Raw genomic sequence first — 24,839 nt, 5'->3', positions numbered from 1 at the left:
TTATACTATGGCTCCCCCAAGTCTACGTTGGGACAAAATTATCTCAGTGTCTGTACCTCAAGGCCTGTAGGACAGAGAAAAGCCTGGCTCAAATTTGAAGGATAGTCTTAAAGCTACCAAGTGGGCATGAGACAGCAAAATCTAGGTAGATGACTCCCCAGCCAGAGGGAGGTCTAAGCTGTCTTTCATTGGCTGGAAGTACTCCTACATAGCATGATGTCACTTAACCAATATAAGATGACACTCACAGTTATTAACTGAGTTCCTGCTTTGACTTGACTCCCAATCGCATCTCATTGTCCTGTGTCATGGGGCTGTAGATCTGATTGTCCTGCATCCTGTGGCTGTCGAACAGGAGGATAGCGCACTCACCTTTCTTTGGGGAATAAGGCTAAGGAAGCCCAGCACTCTAGCCCCAAGCATGTTTGTTTAAAGGTTTCTGTCAAAATCTCTGGCCCATTTCAGGCCAACCATACACTGTGTGAAAATTAAAGGAGAGCAAAACAACACAAAGGCACAGACTCTAAAGGCTTAAGTAAAATGCTGCAGGTCATCAAGTGGCTTCAGTGGCAGAAATGCTGCAGATCCCTGAGTGGCGGCAGTGGATAGCAGTCCATGAGACTGAGCTGTAGGTCCTCAAGTGGCAGCAGACAACAGGCAGTGGGTCCTAGACCATGGCAGGCCACAAAGACAGCTGGGTCCCAGGCAGGAAGCCACAGGTGGTGAGAGACCAAGAGGGATAGGCATGCCATGCAGAGTGAAGTTGGATATTTATTTAGTGGGTTATGGAAGGGAAGGGGGAAAAAGGGAAAGAGCAGAAAGAGAGAGGCAGAGACAGATAGAGAGACAGATAAAAAAACAGAAAAGAGGGAAGGAGAGAAGTGGAAAGAAGGGAGTGACAGAAGCTTCCTCTTCAAGAGAAAGATATAAGAAGAAGGGACTCAGACAAGAAGCAGAAGAAAGATTCGCCTGCCCCAATTGCACATAGGGGGAGTGGGAGGGGTTTGTCTCAGAAAGGAGGGCTTGAAAAACCATTATAAAGACTATTCCCGATTGGTGATATTTATATTCACCTTGTACACTTTTGGTTTTGTTTAATTCTCTAAAAATTTTGCTTAGGGTGAAATCTTATCTTATTTATTTATTTATTTATTTATTATTTATTAAAAATTTCCACCTCTTCCCCACCTCCCTTTTTCCTCCCCCTCCCCCTTCCCCTCCCCATCTCCCCCTCCCTCTCTAGTCTTTTTTTTTTTTTTTAGTAAATTTTATTAAATTATAAAAGTTTCCATTTCCACCCCCCCCTCCCAACACCCTCCCACTCCCCCTCATCCCCCTCCTCCTCCCTCTTCGTCCCCCAGGGCAGTCAGGGTTTCCTGCCCTGTGGGAAGTTCCAGTTCCTTCCCCCTCCCTCCAGGTCCAGGAAGGTGAGTGTCCAAACAGACTGGATCCCCAAAATCCATTATATGTAGAGGAAACAGGTCCCAGTGTCATAGTCAATGGCTTTTCAGAAAGACTTCGGGTCAGCCACAGTCAGAGAATCCGGCCAAATTCGGAGAGTCTGGTTAGATCACGTCCTCTTTCAGTCCCAGTCCAACTGGCCTTGGTAAACTCTCATCAGATCCGTTCCCTTGTATCAGTGGGTGATAGCATCCCTCGCAGTACTGATTTCGTTTTTCATGTTCTTCCTCCTTCTGCTCCTCATTTGGACCTCGGGGGGCTCAGTCCGGTGCTGCAATATGGGTCACCGACTGTATCGCCGTCCTTCGTCAGATGCAGGATCTATGGTGATAAGCAAAATATACATCAGTATGGACATGGGCCACGGCCGATTCAGGCACCCACTCCTCTGTCCAGAGAGCAATCTGGGGGATCTCTCCTTGGACCTGGGATCCCATATATAATCAAGTCTCCTGTAAACCCTAAAATGGGTCCCTTAGTTGAAATATAATCTTCCCTGATCCCATATTCATCCTTCCTCCCTCCCCCCCCCCCGCATCCCAGGCCACCAAGCTTTCCCCTTTCTTCCCCTACTCCCTTCTCTCTAACCTTCTCCCCTTCCATCGACCATCCCTCCCCCCCCATGCACCCGAGGTTACCTGGGACTCTTGTCTATTTCCTACCTCCTGGTGGATAGCTAAATAATCTTCATCAGGTTCATCTTCTTATTTAGCTTCTCTAGGATCACGAATAATAGGCTCAAAGACCTTTAATTATGGTTAGAATCCACTTATGAGTGAATACATACCGTGTTCCTCTTTTTGGGTCTGGCTTACCTCACTCAGTAAAGCGTTTTCTATTTCCATCCATTTGCATGCAAAATTCAAGATGTCATTGTTTTTTACCGCTGAGTAAAACTCTAATGTGTATATGTTCCACACCTTTTTTAACCATTCTTCTATTGAGGGGCACCTAGGCTGTTTCCAGGTTCTGGCTATTACAAATAGTGCTGCTATGAACATAGCAGAACAAATGCTTTTGTAGTATGATCGGGAATCTTTAGGGTATATTCCCAAGAGTGGAATTGCTGGGTCCTGAGGGAGGTTGACTCCCAGTTTCCTGAGAAACTGCCACACTGATTTCCACAGTGGCTGCACGAGTTTGCATTCCCACCAACAATGGATGAGTGTTCCCCTCACCCCACATCCTCTCCAGCATAGGATATCATTGGTGTTTTTGACTTTAGCTATTCTGACAGGTGTAAGATGGTATCTCAAAGTGGTTTTGATTTGCATTTCCCTGATCGCTAAGGAGGTTGAGCATGACCTTAAGTGTCTTCTGGCCATTCGAAGTTCATCTGTTGTGAATTCACTGTTAAGTTCAGTACCCCATTTTTTAATTGGGTTAATTAGAGTTTTAGTGCCTAGTTTCTTGAGTTCTTTGTATATTTTGGAGATCAGACCTTTGTCTGATGAGGGGTTGGTGAAGATCTTCTCCCAGTCAGAAGGCAGCCTTTTTGTCCTACTGACAGTGTCCTTTGCTTTACAGAAGCTTCCCAGTTTCAGTAGATCCCATTTATTCATTGTTTCTCTTATTGTCTGTGCTGCTGGGGTCCTGCTTAGGAAGAGGCCTCCTGTGCCTAAATCTTGTAGACTACTTCCCACTTTCTCTTCTATCAGGTTCAAAGTGGACGGATTAATGTTGATGTCTTTAATCAATTTGGACTTGATTTTTGTGCATGGTGATAGATATGGATCTACTTTCATTTTTTTACAGGTTGACATCCAGTTATGCCAGCACCATTTGTTAAAGATGCTTTCCTTCTTCCATTGTATACCTTTAGCTCCCTTGTCGAAAATTAGGTGTTCATAAGTTTGTGGGTTAATATCTGGGTCTTCTATTCGATTCCATAGGTCGACTTCTCTGTTCTTATGCCAATACCAAGCTGTTTTCAATACTGTAGCTCTATAATAGAGTTTGAAGTCAGGGATGGTAATGCCTCCAGAAGTTCTTTTATTATATAAGATTGTTTTGGCTATCCTGGGTTTTTTGTTTTGCCATATAAACTTGATTATTGTTCTCTCAAGGTCTGTGAAGAAGTTTGATGGGATTTTGATGGGGATTGCATTGAATCTATAGATTGCTTTTGGTAGAATTGCCATTTTTACTATGTTGATTCTCCCAATCCAAGAGCAGGGGAGGTCTTTCCATTTTCTGGTATCCTCCTCAATTTCTTTCTTCAAAGACTTAAAGTTTTTGTCAAATAGGTCTTTCACTTCCTTGGTTAGAGTAACCCCAAGATATTTTATGCTATTTGTGGCTATCATGAAAGGTGATGCTTCTCTGATTTCCCTCTCTGCTTCTTTATCCTTTGTGTATAGGAGTGCCACTGATTTTTTGGAGTTGATCTTGTATCCTGCCACGTTACTAAAGGTGTTTATCAGCTGTAGGAGTTCTTTGGTAGAGTTTTTGGGGTCACTTATGTAAACTATCATATCATCAGCAAATAACGAAAGTTTAACTTCATCCTTTCCAATTCGAATCCCCTTGATCTCCTTATGTTGTCTTATTGCTATTGCTAGAACTTCAAGCACTATATTGAAGAGGTATGGAGAGAGTGGACAGCCTTGTCGCGTTCCTGATTTTAGTGGAAAGGCTTTGAGTTTCTCTCCATTCAGTTTGATGTTAGCTGTCGGCTTGCTGTATATTGCTTTTATTATATTTAGGTATGATCCTTGTATCCCCAGTCTCTCCAACACCTTTATCTCCCTCTCTAGTCTTAAGAGCAGTCAGGGTTCCCTGCCCCATGGGAAGTCCAAGGTCCTCCCCCATCCATACAGGTCTTTAAAGGTGAACAACCAAACAAACCAGGCTCCAACAAAGTTAGACCATGCAGTAGAATTAAATCCCAATGCCATTGTCCTTGACTTCTCAGTCAGCCCTCATTGCCAGTCACGTTCAGATTGTCCATTTTGATCACATGCTCCATCGCTCCCAGTACAGCTGGCCTTGGAGAGCTCCCATTAGATCAGTCACACTACCCCCCCCCCCCCCAGTGGCTGGACGAAACCCTTGTGATCCTGACTTCCTTGCTCACGTTCTCCCTCCTTCTGCTCCTCATTTGGACCTAGGGAGCTAAGTCCAGTGCTCCAATATGAGACTCTGTCTCTATCTCCATCCATCGCCAGATGAAGGTTCTATGGTGATATGCAAAATATTCATCAGTATGGTTATGGGACGAGGTCAGATCATGCACCTTCTCCTCGGCTGGGCACGGAACAATCTGGGGATCTCTCTTTGGACCTGAGACCCCCTCTAAAATCAAGTCTCTTACAAACCCAAAATGGGTCCCTTAGTTGAGATATTTAATTCCCTGCTCCCATATCCATCCTTCCTCCATCCCACTCATCCCATTTCCCCTAACTATCCCGAATCCTCCCCTTCTCCCTTATCTCTATCCAACTCCCCTTACATCCACCCCCCCAACCCCCACCCCCACCACACGTGCCCCCAAGTTTGCTTGGCAATCTTGTCTACTTCCAATATCCAGGAAGATAACTATTTAATTTTCTTCAGGTTCACTTTCTTATTTAGCTTCTCTAGTATCAGAATTATAGGCTCAAAGACCTTTAATTATGGCTAGAATCCACGTATGAGTGAGTACATACCATATTCCTCTTTTTGGGACAGGGTTACCTCACTCTGTAAAGTGTTTTCTATTTCCATCCATTTGCATGCAAAACTCAAGATGTCATCGTTTTTTACTGCTGAATAAAACTCTAATGAGTATATGTTCCACACCTTCTTTAACCATTCTTCTATTGAGGGGCACCTAGGTTGTTTCAGGGTTCTGGCTATTACAAATAGTGCAGACACAGAGGAAATTCAGAGAATCATTAGATCTTACTACAGTAAAAGCCTGTTATGTCACAACTTTGGAAAATGTAAAAGAAATGGACATTTTTTAAGATAAGTACCATATACCAAAGTTGAACCAAGACCAGGTGAACAATCTAAATAGACCTGTTAGTCGCGAAGAATTAGAAGTTGTTATCAAAAATCTCCCTATCAAAAAAGCCCAGACCAGAGGGTTTCAATGCAGAATTCTACCAGAACTTCCAGGAAGAGCTAATACCTATACTCCTTAATGTATTTCACAATTTAGAAACAGAAGAGTCATTGCCAAACTCTTTTTATGAAGCTACAGTTACCCTGATACCAAAACCACACAAAGACACAACCAAGAAAGAGAATTACAAGCCAATCTCACTCATGAACATTGACGCAAAAATTCTCAATCAAATACTGGCAAACCAAATCCAAGAACACATTAGAAAAATTATCCATTATGATCAAGTGGGCTTCATCCCAGAGATGCAGGGCTGGTTCAACATACGCAAATCTATCAATGAAATCCATCATATAAATAAACGGAAAGAAAAAAGCCATATGATCATTTCATTGGATGCTGAAAAAGCATTTGACAAAATTCAACACCCCTTTTATCATAAAGGTTTTGGAGCGATTGGGGATACAATGATCATACCTAAATATAATAAAAGCTATTTACAGCAAGCTGACAGCTAACATCAAATTGAATGGAGAGAAACTCAAAGTCATTCTACTAAACTCAGCAACACGACGAGGCTGTAACTCTCTCCGTACCTCTTCAATATAGTGCTTGAAATTCTAGCAATAGCTATAAGACAACATAGGGGGATCAAGGGGATTCAAATTGGAAAGGAAGAAGTTAAACTTTCGTTATTTGCAGATGATATGATAGTGTACATAAGCGACACCAAAAACTGTACCAAAGAACTCCTACAGTTGATAAACACCTTTAGTAATGTGGCAGGATACAAGATCAACTCCAAAAAATCAGTTGCCCTCCTATACTCAAAGGATAAAGAAGCAGAGAGGGAAATCAGAGAAACATCACCTTTCACGATAGCCACAAATAGCATAAAATACCTTGGGATAACTCTAACCAAGGAAGTGAAAGATCTATTTGACAAGAACTTTAAGTCTTTGAAGAAAGAAATTGAGGAGGATACCAGAAAATGGAAAGATTTCCCTTACCCTTGGATTTGGAGGATCAACATAGTAAAAATGGCAATTCTACCAAAAGAAATTTATAGATTCAATGCAATCTTCATCAAAATCCCATCAAATTCTTCACAGACCTTGAGAAAACAATAATCAAGTTTATATGGCAAAACAAAAAACCCAGGATAGCCAAAACAATCTTATACAATATAGGAACTTCTGGAGGCATTACCATCCCTGACTTCAAACTCTATTACAGAGCTACAGTATTAAAAACAGTTTGGTATTGGCATAAGAACAGAGAAATTGACCTATGGAATCGAATAGAAGACCCGGATATTAACCCACAAACCTATTAACACCTGATTTTCAACAAGCGAGCTAAACGTATACAATGGAAGAAGGAAAGCATCTTTAACAAATGGTGCTGGCATAACTGGATTTTAACCTGTAGAAGAATGAAAGTAGACCCATATCTATCATCATGCCCAAAACTCAAGTCCAAATGGATTTAAGACATCAACATTAATCTTACCACATTGAAACTGATAGAAGAGAAAGTGGAAAGTAGTCTACAAGACATGGGCACAGGAGACCACTTCCTAGGTAGAAGCCCATTAGCACAGACAATGAGAAACAATGAATAAATGGGACCTCCTGAAACTGAGAAGCTTCTGTTAAGCAAAGAACACTGTCACTAAGACAAAAAGGCTACCTTCTGACTGGGAGAAGATCTTCACCAACCCCTCATCAGACAAAGGCCTGATCTCCAAAATATACAAAGAACTCAAGAAACTCGACACTAAAACTCTAATTAACCCAATTAAAAATGGGGTACTGAACTAAACAGAGAATTCACAACAGAAGAACTTCGAATGTCCAAAAACAGTTAAGGTCATGCTCAACCTCCTTAGCGATCAGGGAAATGCAAATCAAAACAACATCGAGATACCATCTTACACCTGTCAGAATAGCTAAATTCAAAAACACCAATGATAGCCTATGCTGGAGAGGATGTGGTGTGAGGGGAACACTCATTCATTGTTGGTTGGAATGCAAACTTGTGCAGCCACTGTGGAAATCAGTGTGGTGGTTTCTCAAGAAACTGGGAGTCAACCTCCCTCAGGACTCAGCAATTCCACTCTTGGGTATATACCCAAGAGATGACCTATCATACTACAAAAGCATTTGTTCAGCTATGTTCATAGCAGCACTATTTGTAATAGCTAGAACCTGAAAATCTCATCTTAAGAGTTGTAAAACTATTGTGGAAACTACCTGTACCTCAAGATTTATAAGCATATTGGATTTATGCTTGAATAATACCTTGTAAAATCTGTAATAAAAGGACCAGAACTGATAGTTAAAAATCTATACATAGTTAATATAAAAGAAACATTTGATTTGCTCTCACCTTAGCTGCTGTCCCCACACTGGGATGGAGTTAGCCTCATGGATGACGGCTAGGATTGGAAATGAGAAACTTTGCCATGTGATACTTTATTCTTTTTATGATATTTTTTTTTACATATAAAGCATATCTAAAGACCAAAGGATGAAGCTAGTCACTAGCTAAGCACAAAAGAAAAGGTGAGAGGAAACAGAAACTCATCCTCTTTGTGTCTGGGATGCTGAGAGGTAAGGTGTCTGTAGTTTGGTTTCTTCATCTCTCTGATCTCTCAGCATTTTCCCCAACATATGATTTCAAGCTTTTATTATTAAGACCTATTAGAACTCGGGCTATACACTCCCATCTTTATAAAAGTGACCACGTGACATCAATCTATCCAAGGAAAAGCAACTTCTCCTAGTTATGAAACCCAAACTAGATTCTTCCACTATTTTTGATCGTACTATAAAGCCTTAAGCCACAGTCCTATCTCTTCCTATCCTGCCTCTGGTTACCCTTACTCCTTTCTCAGTGACAGGCTGCCCACACAGTCAGGGCTGAGGATGTCACTGTCCAGAATCCTGAATGTAAATACAATACCCCTGGGGGTACTCTTCGTAGAGATCATATTGTAACTTGTCTCCTGGCTGGCGACACTTAAAAAGGTAAATAATGAAAATAAATCCAAGAGGTTATCAAGGACAAACATGATAACCCATCTCAATTACCTATACTGCCATACAAAAACCCTCTTACATATAACAATCTGGATCCTGAGACCATGGATAGAAAACAACTCCTTATGGTGTACTTCACCCAGTGTTACCCTCATATTAGGGACACACTTAAACATCTAGAGAAAGGATTCCTAACTCCACAGGCCTAAGTCCTATCAATGGGCATTAAGGTGTACCATGAGAGAGATGCAGAAGCATGATAACAAAAGGACCTGTTGCTAGTGAAGGCTTTTCCACTGGTCTTAGCAACTGATTAAGCTCCCTGACCTTCCAAGGTCTGAGAACCTCCAACATTCTGTTTCAAGAGCAGTCCGGAAGTCACTGGATCTTGGCTTGTCTGATTCCTCATAAACTGCCCAGACCATGTTCATGGTGCTATCAAGAAGGACACTGGAATGTTGACTGCCCCCATGTCTCTCACAGCATTGAAATATCACACTCAGGAGACCTTCTGCTGACATTCTTGATCTGACTATGGATGTGTGAGAGTGGCTGTTCTCCCTTGGCCTGACCAATATCATCTCTCACTGGAAGACTCAGGTAGACATCACATACCACGGCAATCTCTCACTCTGTACACCGGGGTCACCTATTTAGTCCTGTTGGAGTTTTAGAGACCCATGTCTTGTTTTGCTTTTTTGACCTCATCAAACCCCAACTTATATCAAACTCCAAGGCTCAAGACTCACTCTACCTACATAGCCTCAGTGAACTTTTCCTGATCTTTTAAGAAAGAATGTTCTATGCCCACTACAGTGCCCTTTAGAGACCCACTAATTGTACTAAAACACTTTCTCTTCTCCAGGTAATTTCTTCTGGACCTTCTCTATTTGTCTCTCCCACTCTACTGTATATATGTCATGACAGAGCTCCCTGCTTTGCTTACTATTACCATGAAAGCCAAACAAGTTTGCCAGGATACCTTTGTCTTCAGAGCTGTAGCACTTACATTTTAGTGCCAAAACTCGGAACTGACTACTTCATTAGCTACTTACCATCAGTTTTCCCATCACTTCATCCAGGATCTCCAATGGATGACTCAGACCATTCTTGCCCTCCAGGGCTAAATAGATGCACTGGGTCACCATAAGTGCTATAAAATTAGTGATGATTAGATTCCTTGGCAACAGAAAGAGGAGGTATCTGTCACTTCGTCAGGGAGGAATATTGCTTCTGTGTGAACCAGGTAAATATAGGAAAAGACAGAATCTGACAACTCCAGAGGAATCTCCAAAAATTGTAAGAAACAGTTTGATGACTCTGGGTAGTGGCTCACTCACAGTCCAATATGGAATTGGATACTACTCTTCTTTTCTTCTGCTGTTCTTAATCCTACTTGTTGCACCCTGACTTATAAACTTCTTTTCTATATTTTATTCAACAGGGAATTAAAAAGATCTCTAACAAGACTTTTAATCAGTTGCTATTACAGGATTGCTAGCCCCTAGGTACAGAGTCAGGGGCCAACTACTTCTGCTTACACCCTGATGGTGAAGATTAATTTTACCTACAGGACAAGGATGCTCGGATACAACAGGAAGTAGTCTAACGATAACATTCTTCCTTTACCTTGACCTGGTTTTTTTATCAATAATAAGCAAAGAAGGGAAAAATGTAAGCCCCACCAGCCACATGTGTGGCCAGGACCCTCCCACAAGGACATCCAATGGCCAGATTTCATCCACAGAATACTGCAATTGCCCTTATCACTGGACCCTGTCCCCACCCAACAGAGTCAAATACCAATCTCTGGGCAGGAAATCCCACCAATCTCTATCCTGGAAAGCTCCACCCTGAAAAGTTCCACCACCTTTCCAAGAAAATCTATATATGCCCTGTTTCCTGTTCAGTTTGCTTCAGATTCTCACCCATGCAGAGGCAGCCACCCTCCTTGTTTTTTTTTTTCTTTCAATAAATCTCTTGTGTCAGGTTTGTCAAATAGTGTGATTTTGAGTATTCCTTGGACCCAAGTGTCAGGATACATTGCCATCTGAGCTGTAATGCTTGAAGAATGTGCATTTTGATTTCATATGAAATGAAATTAATACATAAAAACTCAAACATTTATCATTACACTGTTCTGGGTATGATGAAAATACTTGTCCACTGGTGTAGTCCTTTGTAGGTATAGATAATGGAGAAGTGATAAAAAAAAAAAGACTTGTCTTCTTATGCTTCCTTCCCTGAGACACAATTAGATAGACTGAGTTTCCACTTTCAATCTTTTTTTTTTTGCATATGTTTTTCAATGTAACATCTGGGAAAACTCTGAAAAAGCTAAATATATTTGAGTGTCAAACACAGAGAAGAGATGATTTTGTTTTGATTCTCCGTTAAGCATAAAAATAAACTTTAATTTTGTTGTTGTTTTTTCAAAATAGGCTTTCCCTGTATAACAGACCTAGCTGTCCTGAAACTAGCTCTTGTAGACCAAGCTGGCCTTGAACTCACAGAGATCCACCTGCCTCTGCCTGCTGAATGCTGAGATTATAGGTGTCCACCACCACTGCATGGTTGAATAGATTATTTTTAAATGCAAATATATTGAGATATTATGAATAATTAGCACATATAATACTTATCTTCAGAGGGCATTTTAATAGCTAAAGAAATCCAAACAAAATTACCAGCACTATAAAAAGGCATGTGCTTCTTAGACAGTCCAGTTATAGTGAAATAATTAAAGTAATTCAACATACACAGAACCTATAGAGTTTGCTATCATTTAAAATATATCCTGTATACATCTCTCTACTAAATTATTTTAATAGCCCTATTTAAAGTATTTACAATACTCCAGTGTAAAATTACATTTATGAAAACAATTATTTTTTCTTCCAATACGTAAACCATAATATAATTAATGGTATTTTTCATAAGTAAAAGTTTTTACGGTGTTAGGTTATTCTTTGTCATGATTTTTTTGTGTGTGGCTGGAGATAATATTCAGCCATTAAAAAGACCCAAGTTTCTTCTCAGCCCCCATGACAAGTAGCTCTCTCTGGTCTGTAACTTCTGTCCCACCCAGTCCCATAGTCATTCAGACACACACAAAAAAAACACACAGAAGTTTACATTAATTATAAACTGGTGGGCCTATTAGCTCAGGCTTCTTCTTATTAACTCTTTCATCCTAAATTAACTCATAATTCTTGTCTGTGCTAGTCACATGGCTTGGTAAATTCTTTCAGTGGGGCAGTCTCATCTTGCTTCCTCTGTGTCTGGAAGACGACTGTAGACTGAGCCTCTCTTCTTCCCAGAACTTTTCTGTTCTTCTCGCCCTGCCTCTACTTCCTGCCTGTTCACTGCACCTATACTTTTTTCCTGCATCCAGCAATAAATTCTTATCATATTGACTATAAATAAATAATTATACAGATTAGATTTTTACCTAATAACTTAAAGTCTATACTTTTATTCTTAAAAAAGTAAATTAAATGCATAATTATAAACATATTTCCTTTTCACTGTATATTTCAATGGAAATATCCATATAATTGACACTCACATAATATTATAGCAGGAAACCTTTATTTTCACTGTGCTAACTTTAAAAATATGATTGATTAAGCATGTCTGTGTTACTTTGTTGAGTACAAAAAGAAAAGAATGGCATAAAAGGAGATCTATTTCCTTCCACTTAGACACTGATTTATATGTGTTTAATTAATGGCTATGTGGCTTTCTTGCCAGCAAAAGATTAGTGAGTCAGTTAAGACAAAATAAATTCTGAAAAATGTCACAAACTGGGGAATTATTAATTTTAGTCATTCTAATACTTGATAATTTTACATTAGGAATGGGCTAAAGGAATAAAACAATAATTATGTAAGGAAATGAATAAGTTGATTTAAGTTGTTCTTCACCTAAAGAAAGAAGCTGTCTGAAATAAGGTTTGGTCATGGTGGATCAGATATTAATTATTTAATGTCATCCTAGTAGTCTTCACCATTCCTCACCACAGAAAACTCTATTCTAATTTCATAGAATTAGTTGAAAGTATTCAACAACTAATAATAATATCATTAATAACTTCAGAAATTGGAAATCAGCTGTCGGAATGGATCCAAAATATCTCCTTATAAACTTATTTATAAATTCAATTTAATTTATAACAGACAGACTTTATTTCTGAGACTAACGTCAAGATTAATTCAGCTCAAACTCCTCACACAACATTCAGTTGCAAGCAATAGTCCATATCTAATTACGCTCACAGATGTGCTTCGGAAACTACAAAAATAAAATGTGAGTTTCATAATGGAGGATTTACTACTGGGATCAAGAGCTTTATTAAATAAAAGGTTTTGTTTAAAACCTTAGCCTAACAAAATTTGATAGAGATTCATGAATAACGGAGCATTTAAAGTAGATATCACCACAATGCTGGCATCTTCCTTGTAAGATATAATTTCGTTGAACACCACTTGGAAGCTGTAAATATGATCCGGAGAGACTCAAACTAAATTAAATTTAAGCAGCCATCAATTGCTTCCCAAATGACAATGACATGAAAAATAACTTACTGTTAGCCATCACTACAGCTAGTCTAAAAATTTTCTTCTTAGAGTACCTAGATAAAATCCATAATTTAATACAAATAATTCTCAATCTATTCACCATTTAGTAGACATATGAAAAACCCCCAATTATTTTCACCTCTAATTTATGTATATTTATAGCTGCCACTTATTTGAATATCTAAATTGCTTAGTTGAATTTTACAAAATTCATAAATTCTACAATTGGTAAAGTATAAACAATAGCATCCAAGGCTACCAGGATATGTACATTTGAAGACAAACATAGAATTGAATCAGTAATTACTGAAAGAAATAGAGGGTAATATATCTCACAAATGATCTGAACTTTGTGACTCTATTTTGAACATTAGGCATTGTTCTAAAATACTGCTAGATGTTTAACAGCACACTTCTCCTGTAGCTAGTAGGCAGAAACTTCTGTCAGTTTCCATAGTATGAACAAATAAACCAGGGTAATACACATACAGATGATTCCTGGAGACATGGACCACCTGTAACTGAGAATTTACTGAAACTACAAGAACTCTCCTGGAAACTGTGTCCCATTTCTAAGGTTAATAATTGATATACTGATGAAATGATGTACACACTGTAGAAGTAATGACTATGAAATCTTCACTGTTTTTTCTATTGCTTATATCTCTCATATTAAGAATTTTAACATCATCTTAATAATGCAATGAGTTGTGTTGTTAGAATAATTTTTCATTGTTGAAACTTTCAAATTCTTTATACTTGATATGCAGAAGGAAACTGTTGTTAAATATTCAAGTGTATTACACATACATGTATACAAGGTCATATTGTCACTATTGCTCTATACTATAATTTGAAATCAAGTAGAGTAATACCTCAATACTTCTTTCAGTATTATTTTTGATAAGGATTTTTTCTGTCTTTGATCTTTTGTTCTTTCAAATTAATTTCCAGGATATTATTTTTAATATCTGTGATGAATTTACCTGGAATCTCATAAACTCCCCACCACAAACGAACATAGACTATTTAACAAAGAGATCAATGTCAAGCATAGGAATACTACCTTCAAGTTGTTGGACAGTGGGACTTGAAACACACATTGGTATATATATAATGCAGTGTTTATATAATGTACATGCAATGTATATGTATATGTGTGCATGTGTATGTACAATATATGATGAAATAATCATGCCTATACATAATCATATATATGCATATTGATTTTTGTTTGAAAAAGAGTTTTGAAAATTTCTAGAGAATTTTAAATCATGTCATTTATTTTAAGTGACACACTAATCGTTCAGCTCTTAAAGATTGGAATTTACGTTCCTCACCTTCTCCGTGCATGGAGGACTTTCCAACGTCCCCAACTATATCTGAATACTAAAGTGGAGTATTCCATATCTGAATACTACTGGCATCTAGTGGTAGAGAAATGGGTAGCTGTCATTGTGCATGGCTTGTGGCAATTCTTCCTAATGACTGTAAGAAACAGTCTTCCCCACCACCAGACACAAGACAATACTTAAACATAAAGACCAGATATGGATGTTAATGTTTAAAATAAAAAAAAAGAAATTGAAAAGATAAATGGAGCTCTGCATAACAAACATAAAGTGAAGCTGAAAGAAACTACGAGAAAGAAAATCTCCATTTCAGTAACAGTCATAGGGGCTGCTCTTCAGAGAGGAGACTACAATTGTAAAAATGCCCCGACAAATCTATTAGTGTTGCATAAACTTAATCCAAAGAAAGAGTAATAATTTCTCCCTCAATCAGCTAAATCAGTGAATTCAAGTTATTTAGAGTATATTCAGTCATAATGCTTCTTAAATTTGTCAGAATGACAATACTCTACAACTTGTAAGAGGAAGCTCCACATGGACCTAGTAAATTGGGAAGGGGAAAGTAACACACAAAAAGAAGCAATAGTCCGCAAACTTGGTGGGTTTAATGAAATTCCAAACAATACAATCTACTTGCACAATCTTTACAATATGTATAAGAATGTTTAAAGAGGTTATGCTTTGAAAGATAGGAAGAAAATCTGTAAAGAGATATTTTTTAAAATGTAGAATCAAATTTTAAATGGTGTATAACCCAATCGTTGAGATATTCATGTTTCTTGACAGAAGATTGAGTCTACTGCCTATCCAGGGACCAAAGAAAATGTGAGATCATTTTTCAACAAGGCTGTATTAGATGCAGCCTTCAGATAGCAATGGAATTGTTGTGTTAGACCGATGTTCACATCCAGAAAAAAATCCATTAAATTGCAAAATTCAAGTATGATCAGTCAACTAATCCCAAAAGATGAATTAATGAAACTGAATCAAATTTTCTACTCATTACCTGATAATTTCTTTTCTTTTCATTAACCTTAAAGGATTCACAAGCAGCTAATCAAAGCAAAGACACAGCTTGCCAACATTTTCTTTACTTAGGGGATGACCCTGTCATTAAACTAGTGAAGAAAATTATTGTACCAAAAAGAATCTCCTAAGAAATTTTTGGACACTTAGAGCGTGACCACATGTCTGAAATCTAACCTTAACTGTGTTATTACAGAATAGGTGAGAAAAACATGAAAACAAAACAAAAAATCTGAAATTAAAAATTAAATTGCAGTTGCAGTGCCCTACAAGAATATAGACGTAAACATGAAGAGTGAAGTCACCAAGCCTATAGAAATGTTGCTCTGTCTTATGCTGAAAGAATTTTATTGTCTCCATGAACTCATGTGTTTAAATTTCTGTTTCTCAGTTGGTGTCATTGTCTTGCGGGAGGGGGAGGCTTGAGAGTTTGGGCCTAGGCAGAGGAAGTGAATTGTCCAGAGAATGGCATAGAGGCAAGGTTACAGTCTCCTTGTTTTCTGGCTATGAATATATTAAATACTAATGTGTCTCATGAGTCTACTATCTTGATCTAAGGCCATTTATGTTGCTATGACTTTCCCATGATAATAGACTTTATTTGATGGCGTAGAGTAATACTCTATTCCTAGCATTGTGCTCTAAGGAGTCTCTCGCAGTGAAGAGAGTAACTAATCCAACTCAGAGCTGATTCCTTTTGGGATTTCAGTTGCTCTGCAGGTAAGTTGTTTGAGGTTATTTGCATTCATGTCAGCTCCACCATGTCTAAACTACTTTAATCTTTCTGCTTGATTCCCAAAGTTCTTGATTCCAGTTGCAAAGCTTTGTCAGTTTCTTACTTTACTTCTACCCACTGTGAATGAAGTTGACTGCAGAGACCAGTTCTGATCATTGAGTAGTTTTTCACAGATCTGCTTTCTTTCCTGAACCCTGGTTGGTATGCATACTTTACTACAAACTTTATCTATCCTATTTTCTCATATCCAACAGTCCAATGACTGTATAATACATTATTTCATGTGCCATTAAACAAGAAGATGTCTCCTGTACTGATTAATATTAATGGCATAGCGTTAAATTGTAAAGTGTTTCATACTTTCAGATAATAAAGAATGAATAATCTGGGACTTAGATTAATTATGAATGAATGTTTGGATAATTATTTCAAGTGCATCAGTGTATAAAATGTCTTGCAAACACAGTTGTTTCCTTTAGTTTGGAAGAACATGTAAACCACACATAAGAGAGGATATTTTCTTCCTTTCTTTATCTCCTTATTTATTGCATAATTTATGGATTGTAGTATTTTCAGGATTTATTTATTACTTTATGCTTATCAATTTTTTGCCTGCATTTATGTTTGTACACTATGTTCATGTATTGTCAGATTAAGGCACCAGATCCCATGGGAATTAAGTTACATATGTATGTGGGCAGCCATTTAGAGACTAGGAATTGAACTTGGGTCCTCTGAAAGAGAGATGTGAGCTTTTAAATAGTAAGCCGTCACTCAAGGCCTCAAATTTCAGTATTAACTCATGATAATTGTTCTTTTTGTTACACTCAATTTCTGATAAATTTTGTTTTCCAAGTAGTTTCAGCCACAGAGTTCAGACAATCCAACTGTGTAACATCCAGACCTTAGGTCACCACAGATTTTTTTTTTTAAAAAATATTTATTATTTTATTTTATTTATTTATTTTTTTTAGTAAATTTTATTAAATTATAAAAGTTTCCATTTCCACCCCCCCTCCCAACACCCTCCCACTCCCCCTACTCCCCCTCCTCCTCCCTCTTCGTCCCCCAGGGCAGTCAGGGTTTCCTGCCCTGTGGGAAGTTCCAGTTCCTTCCCCCTCCCTCCACTCACCACAGATTTTTTTTTAAAACAAAAGAATTATTTACATTTCCTGATGCTTTTGTTTTCATACTAAAAACTGGCTTGTGTATAAGTGGTTATTAGCATTGGTGGATAATATCAAACACAAAGTTATTCAGAAAATACTCCAGTAACACTCACAGGATACATTAAAAATATGCACTAATGCATCTTTGGTGGCAAAACTATGATGTATAGAGTAAGATCCTTTAGTTTAGAATTTGAATTCCCTATTTCTTTCCATGGATCAATATCTCACCTATCAGTTTGATTTATTCCATCATTTTTTATTATTTAATATATTATTTATTCTATTTTTCATTTCCTTTTACATTTTAGATTTTAAGACTTTTAATGGTAATGTATCTGGCATATATGTTCACTTGTTCTATGGGATATTTCTTCATTTAATTGTGAGGTTTCTTTTATTGTAGAATTTTATGTTTAATTTCTTGGTATTCTTTTAGTAGATTGTTGTCTTATTTCCTTTGATATTGAAGTCTTGTTCAAAAAATTCTGAACAATGCTTTTACATTGATGCAAACATTTTACTTTTTTGTTCAGAAGTTTTGGAGTACCCTATTTTATAGTAAATTCTTAGATTCATTCAAAGTACAATTTTGTACACAGTGATATATATATATATATATATCATATACATATACATGTATACATATATACACACATATATGTATGTGCATATATTTATAAAACAATACTATATATTGTAACAACAAGATGTTGGTGAATGAAATTATATATGGTTTCATCTAGATTTACGGGTTTCTCTACATCATTTGTTGAATCTACTGTCTTTTATCAAGTATATAATCTTGTCTTCTCTTTCAAATAAAATCACAAAGTTTTAGTTACATAGACATATCTTCAGCACATATTTTTAATTGTTTAAATTATCTATGAACTTGAATTAAAATCCTATTTATATTTTTCCCAAGGGAAAATTTCAATCAAATTCCAAATATAAATGAAAGTATTAATTTATTGAAAATTCTATACTTTGTATTTTGATATCAGTCCTTGTGCCAGTGCCATGCTGTTAATATGACTCCATAATATAGTTCAAAATCATGTATGACACATACCTCTTTCACTATTATTTTTGTTCAGGAAAATTTGGGGGGTTGCTATCCTTGGTCTTATGCACTTTAAAATTAATTTTCAGAACTTTTGTCTAGAAAGAATGATTATGACCTCATATCCACCCAGTGAATCATTTATATAACAACAAATAAACAACAAACAAACAAATAACAACAAAAACAATATGAAGCATACAAAGTCTCCAATCAAGTTCTTGGTCAGGGAAAACCAAGGGACTACCAAACCAATAGAGGCGACTTTCATTTTCCTTGGTTTTCTTTCAGATCTTGAAATTAAGATCTGTTATTGGAAACATCACATGTAGATGGCACAGGATTTGGAGAAACTGAACTTGAACCAACCTAGAAGACTCCTAATAACTAGTTCTCACAATATCGTAAAGGACTATGTAAGTTGCCAAGAGAAGAAAGTAAACAATAGACCTTCCACATATAAAATGAACACAATGAAACACAACAATCAGCAGTATGTAAGATATACAATTATTCAATAATGTCTTTTTTATTTTGGATATTATCAAGAGTTGTCTTGGTGAATTTAATGTCCATTCATTAGGACCAAATTCATGCCTGGTAATGTAATCCAAGTCAACTGCTCATGGTCATTGAGATTATGGACCCTATAGAATCTGCAGCTGCCTACTTTTTAAACTAGCACAATTTGTAACTGTATTTTATAGGCTTAACCTTATACTCACAGATAGAAATATCACTCACAGAAGTCTCTATTTGCTTTAGTGGGGCTAGATTCTCCTTTGATCTTGGGATAAACCATTCAACTTGAGCTTACACCAATGAGGAAATAGGGTTTTCTGGTTGCCCCATACAAGTGTCACAGAATGAGAATGCAAATTATCTTAAGAGAATGGCTGTGATTTATAAAGAACAAAATATGGTAGTGCCCCCAATTACATTGGTTTGTTAAAATTACTTGTTATAAAAATAATTGATACAGGTGGTGAAATATGAAATAGGTGCCACCTATATTGGATATTTCTAGTATAGCATCCACTTAAAACTAGATGACACTTGCTTGTACAAGAAGGCTGTAGGCCTTAGATAATCCACATCCTATGTATAGACAATAAATGAATTTATTACTAAACACTAATACTTCAGAGTCTTAGAGTGTAAAAGATTTCTAAGAACAATAAAGACAACAGTGAAAGAATTTAAATTAAGACACTTTACATGAATAAAGGGGATAATTCTACAAGCTATAAAAATATGTACAAAAGTATCCTACATGCTAGAAGTAGGCTATCTACCTATGCATTGTAAGTTATGGAGTATGGTAAGACCCCACAAATGAAAAAAGTTATTGCCACTTCTATGTGCTGCTTTCAAGAACTAGATGGTAAGACTCTATTTAAAAATATATCATATTCTTTTGTGAGAGAAAGGAAACAATCTGGGACTAAGTTTTAGTCTCCTAACTTTTGAAAATTCTGTATTCCAAAGGTGATCTGCAGCTGTAAAGGAGAATTGACACCAATAGATTTGCCCTCATATAGACTCTGCATGCTACAAGTATCAACATCCAAGGCAAGATATGAAGTTCAAGGGCCAAGCACATGGAGTCAGTGGTGAAGGGCATCATCTGATAGCTCATGTCATTGTTAGCAGTCAAGCTCTACATAGAGTCGAGGTAGGGGAGAAGGAAGAGACTAAAGCCCAAAATGATAAGTTCTGACTTCCTTCACAAGAATCATGAAGGTGGATCAAAACAAAATAAGAGCATAACTCTAAGGATTTATATAACAATGCAATGAACTTAGAGCCAAATGACTGTAGTAAGAAGCTGCTTGTTGGTTTCCAGAAACCTGACTAGCTTAGACCTGAAATAATCACACAGAAACTTCATTAATTAAAACACTGCTTGGCCCATTAGTTCTAGCTTCCTATTGGGTAATTCTTACATATTAATTTAACCAATCTCCATTAATATGTATATCGCCACATGGCAGTGGCCTACCAGCAAAGTTTCAAAGTTTCAGCTTGTCTGACTCTGGTGGTGGCTCCATAACATCTCTCTGACTCCGCCCTTTTTTCTCCCAGCATACAGTTTGCCAGTCTAGTTCTGTTCTTCCCTACCATAGCATAGGCTCAAAGCAGTTCTATATTTATTAACCAATAAAAGCAACAGAAGGATCTCCCACACCAAATGGCATTCCCCATGAGAGCGCATGTATTATTTGAGGTTCAGAGTGTGATAACTACATGTAGATACCTTAGAGATATTTCTGTAAGAATACCTTCTATATATGAATAGCATGCTTACTGTCAATTTGTAAATGAAAAATACCTGTTTGTAGTATTATCTGCTTCAATCTTACTTCATTTCCATAATGTTCTAATAATATTTCTTTCTAGTGGGTTTCTTTTCCTTGATGCTATAGCAAAATTTCCAATATTGCAAAAACTTATAGGCTAGATTACATGATGTAATGACTAATAATGTTGCTGGAATTGCTAACCAGAAGCAATGAAAATGGCAGCTTACTTCCCTGTTGATTCTAAACACAATTAGGACAAGGTAAGAGTTCATGAACAGATGTTTTTAAGGAAATCAATAAAGGCACCTTCCTCATTTATAAATAGCTACTAAATAAATTGCATTGATTATCCAAGCAAAGACATGAATACTCAATAAGCAAACATAAAACACAAATTGCTACAGAAAAGGGTATGCCTCTTAAATTTTCATAGTGCAATTTCATTCTCTTAATTGTTCTATTTCCTTCATTCAGGCAGGAGTTACTTAATCATAATATTATGCAAAATGATATAAAGCAGTCCGTAATTAAAATTGAAAAACATGCAGAATTGATTTCAAATTGGCCCACTTTACCAGTGTCAGAAAGCGGTATGGTTAAATGATTTCTTTGGAGACTGCACATAGTCACGCCAGAAATCATCTCTCCTGGTCACAAATCAATATCGCTTTCTTTCATTCATCAGTGATTGCAGAGCTTTTCAATAATTCTAATTTTAAAGAATGATTACAGCAAGTACAAAGTCATTGATTGTTGAAAGGTTACTGCTAAAATGAGCACAAAGGTAATTTTAGTTTTAATGAATGAGCTTATTTGAAAAGTTAAGTATTTTTTTTGACAGACTTTAAGCAATGAAGTTATACATCTCATTGTGTGTGACTCTGCAATGTACATATAAACTATGCACACGTGTATGTATGTGGGTCATTCCCACAGTCAAAGATAGTGGTTAACAACTGCAAACATTTAATACTCAATTAAAATACTATTTAATTAAAATGATTTCTTTAATGTTCAAAAATGAATATTAATGAGCTATGCCACTACTAAAGATATTCCTATAATTTTATATATTTCTTTTGTCAATTACTCTATTTTATATTCTTCCCTTCCAGTATTGGCTGAGTTTCTTCTTTTATTTTCATGTTTTAGATTTATTTATTGAATCACACACACACACACACACACACACACACACACACACACACACACATAAGTATTTCACCTCCATGTAGTCATGTGTACTATGTACCTCACATTACCTGCCGAAATCAGAAGAGGGTGTCAGAACCGAGAAAATGGAGTTACAGATGGCTGTGAGCCATTTTTGTGTGCTGGAAACTAAACCAGTATTTGCTGGTGTAATGAGTACTCATCTGCACTGACCCATGCTCCAACCCCTTAGTTACCTCTTCTTAAGAAATAAACCACTGCAATATCACTTCTGCAATATAAAGTTTTTAAAGGGCTAGGACTTCCAGGCTTAAGTAAAATCATCTAACTGGTTCTCTGCTACACTTTGTATCTGCCTGCCTCTCTCTGTGCCGCATATCCTCTGTCTGTCTTGTCCTGAAATTTTCCCTTTTCCCCTATTTTTCTTTCTATAGGTTGTCTCTTCTGAACACAGTTTCTATGACTAGTCTCTAGGTACAGAATTCCATTACAAAGACACATAGAGAAGAAGGGCGTTTCCAAAAACACGAGATTTCCATACACATGGAAATAACCCTGGTGCGCCAGGTCACAAGCAGCTGTGTGAATGTAGCAACCTATAGGTGCAGAATGAATGTTGGAGTCCTCCTAAAGTAACCTGTGAAATTTTCCACTGGGCTGATATGATATGTAATTAGATCTGTGCTCCTTAATGAGAGTGGCTCCAGTACAAAAGAGGCATGAAACTGCTACTCTAGGGAGCAAGTGAAAAAGCAGTCAATTATGAATCATGAACCATGTTGTGACCACAACCCAAACTTACAACCTCTTTAATACGTGACTTTCCAGAAATCAGCAATGAAAGAGATAAGTTCTTGTAATTCATCCAACAGCAAGTAATATTTTATCACTGTATGAATAGACTAAGCCAAAGCCCTTGCAAAGCGATTAACAGTCTCAGAGCCCTCAAATTCAGTAATTAGTTGGCTTCCATATTGAATCATGAGATAACTGGGTATGAACCGGCCTTCTTATTGTCCTTCACAATAAATATGAAATACAATAATTCATAATAAATATGAAATACAATAAGTATCTGATAGCTTAAATTTCTGTTTATTATGGTAAAGGTTGCATGGGAATTAATAATACATGGTCACTTATACAGTTCTAATTGAGCAAAACACATTCTATATATTATTAATCATTGATTGACCATTGATTTTTCACTCTAAATGATATCTGGTCCTAGTTAATTACCCTTGCCAATTTGATACATGAGGGATTTATCTATTAAGAAGTATCTCATTTGGGAAAAATCTCTCCATTAGAATGCTTTACACACACACACACACACACACACACACACACATTCACACACATGCGCACACACACACATTACTGTGAATAATTCTGCAAAATTTTCTAATTAATTATTGATATAAGTGCTCCCAATTAGCTGGGGTTGAGGGTGCGTGATCCCAGCCTTGGAAGTTGGTCCTAAATTGTGTAAGAGTGATGAAAACATATAGAGTAAATCAGTAAACACCACTTCTCTATGGCTTTGTTTCAGTTTCTATTTCAAGATACTTACCTTAAATTCCAGCCCTGATTTGCTTTGATGAGGGACTGCAATAACGAGGTAGAAGATTAAATAAACTCCTTCTCCTTCCCATGATTGCTTTGGTCATGGTGTTTTATCACAGTAATTGAAACCCTAAATAAGTAACATTTCTTTGGTGAAATTATATTTAGAGTCCCAAGCAAAATACAACATTTAATGTTTACATGTTTATTATAGACACTTAAAATTCTAGAATTTGAAAATACTGCTTAAATTATTATATTACTTCTGAAAACAATATTTACTTTTTCTATGCCATTGCTACTAGATCTGTGAGGGAATGCCAAGCAGTTATGATGATATGAAATGATTTGATTAAGTCTAAAAGCTTTATAAAAATTATGGAATTAAATATTGCAGAGTATAAAAAAAGAAAAAAGGGAGAGGTCTAACATTAGAACTATGTCTTTCTCTTCATTTATTGTAACAAATCTAAGGGAATGGAAAAGGAAACAAAAATCTGGAAAAAAATAAAACAGGACTCTTGTTTCACGGCTCTCTTAGGATGTGTGCTTCTATCTGAAGCTCCAGAGTGCTCTGAAATACACAGAATAAATGAAAAGTGAATTGAAAGATTAGATAACTTATCCTAATCTAAAATGAGCATAAAGGGTAGGAGTCTAATTTATTATGTATTGTCATCCTGTAATTGAGACAAAGAGAAGAATAATACACCTTAAATTATAGGGTGAGTAACAGATCAGATCACGTCATTAGCATTCTCACTAAGTGTCAGATTTATCTAGAATTTGAATAAGAATCACAGAGCTATTACGTTAACTGATTTAGAAAGCTGTAGTTTTTACTGAAGGGTGAGTCTTCTATGGAGGAAAGGTAATCAGAATGTGGAGCTTGGATAAAATGTGGCGTTTCAGAGAGCAGACAGGCATCAGCATAATCTGCAGTGTATTCGTTTACAGGACGTACGGAGCTTTCATTGCGTTCTATATAACAGGACATTCATGGATTTCATCTTATGCTTTGAGAATTTAGATGATTCACAGGACTACAAGAAGGAAGAACACATATTGTACTAAAGATCATAAAGGACTTCTGAACTTCAGTAGAGATTTAAACGTAGGCCACATGTATGTACGCTGAATATACTTAAGTAACTTAGATATCCCACTGAATTCAGTGAAATCAAAAGGGATAACTATTGCTTTCCTGTCTCCTTTATATTGACATCTTTCAATAGAAATCACTTAATGTTCTCTCTTTTTGCCCGACAGGTCATTTGTGTGTATATTATGGCTTCCGTTTAGTGTTTTTTTTTGG

Source organism: Myodes glareolus, chromosome 15, assembly GCF_982192425.1.
Source record: "Myodes glareolus chromosome 15, mMyoGla1.1, whole genome shotgun sequence".
Classification (NCBI taxonomy): domain Eukaryota; kingdom Metazoa; phylum Chordata; class Mammalia; order Rodentia; family Cricetidae; genus Myodes; species Myodes glareolus.
Note: the sequence above shows the minus strand (reverse complement) of the source record.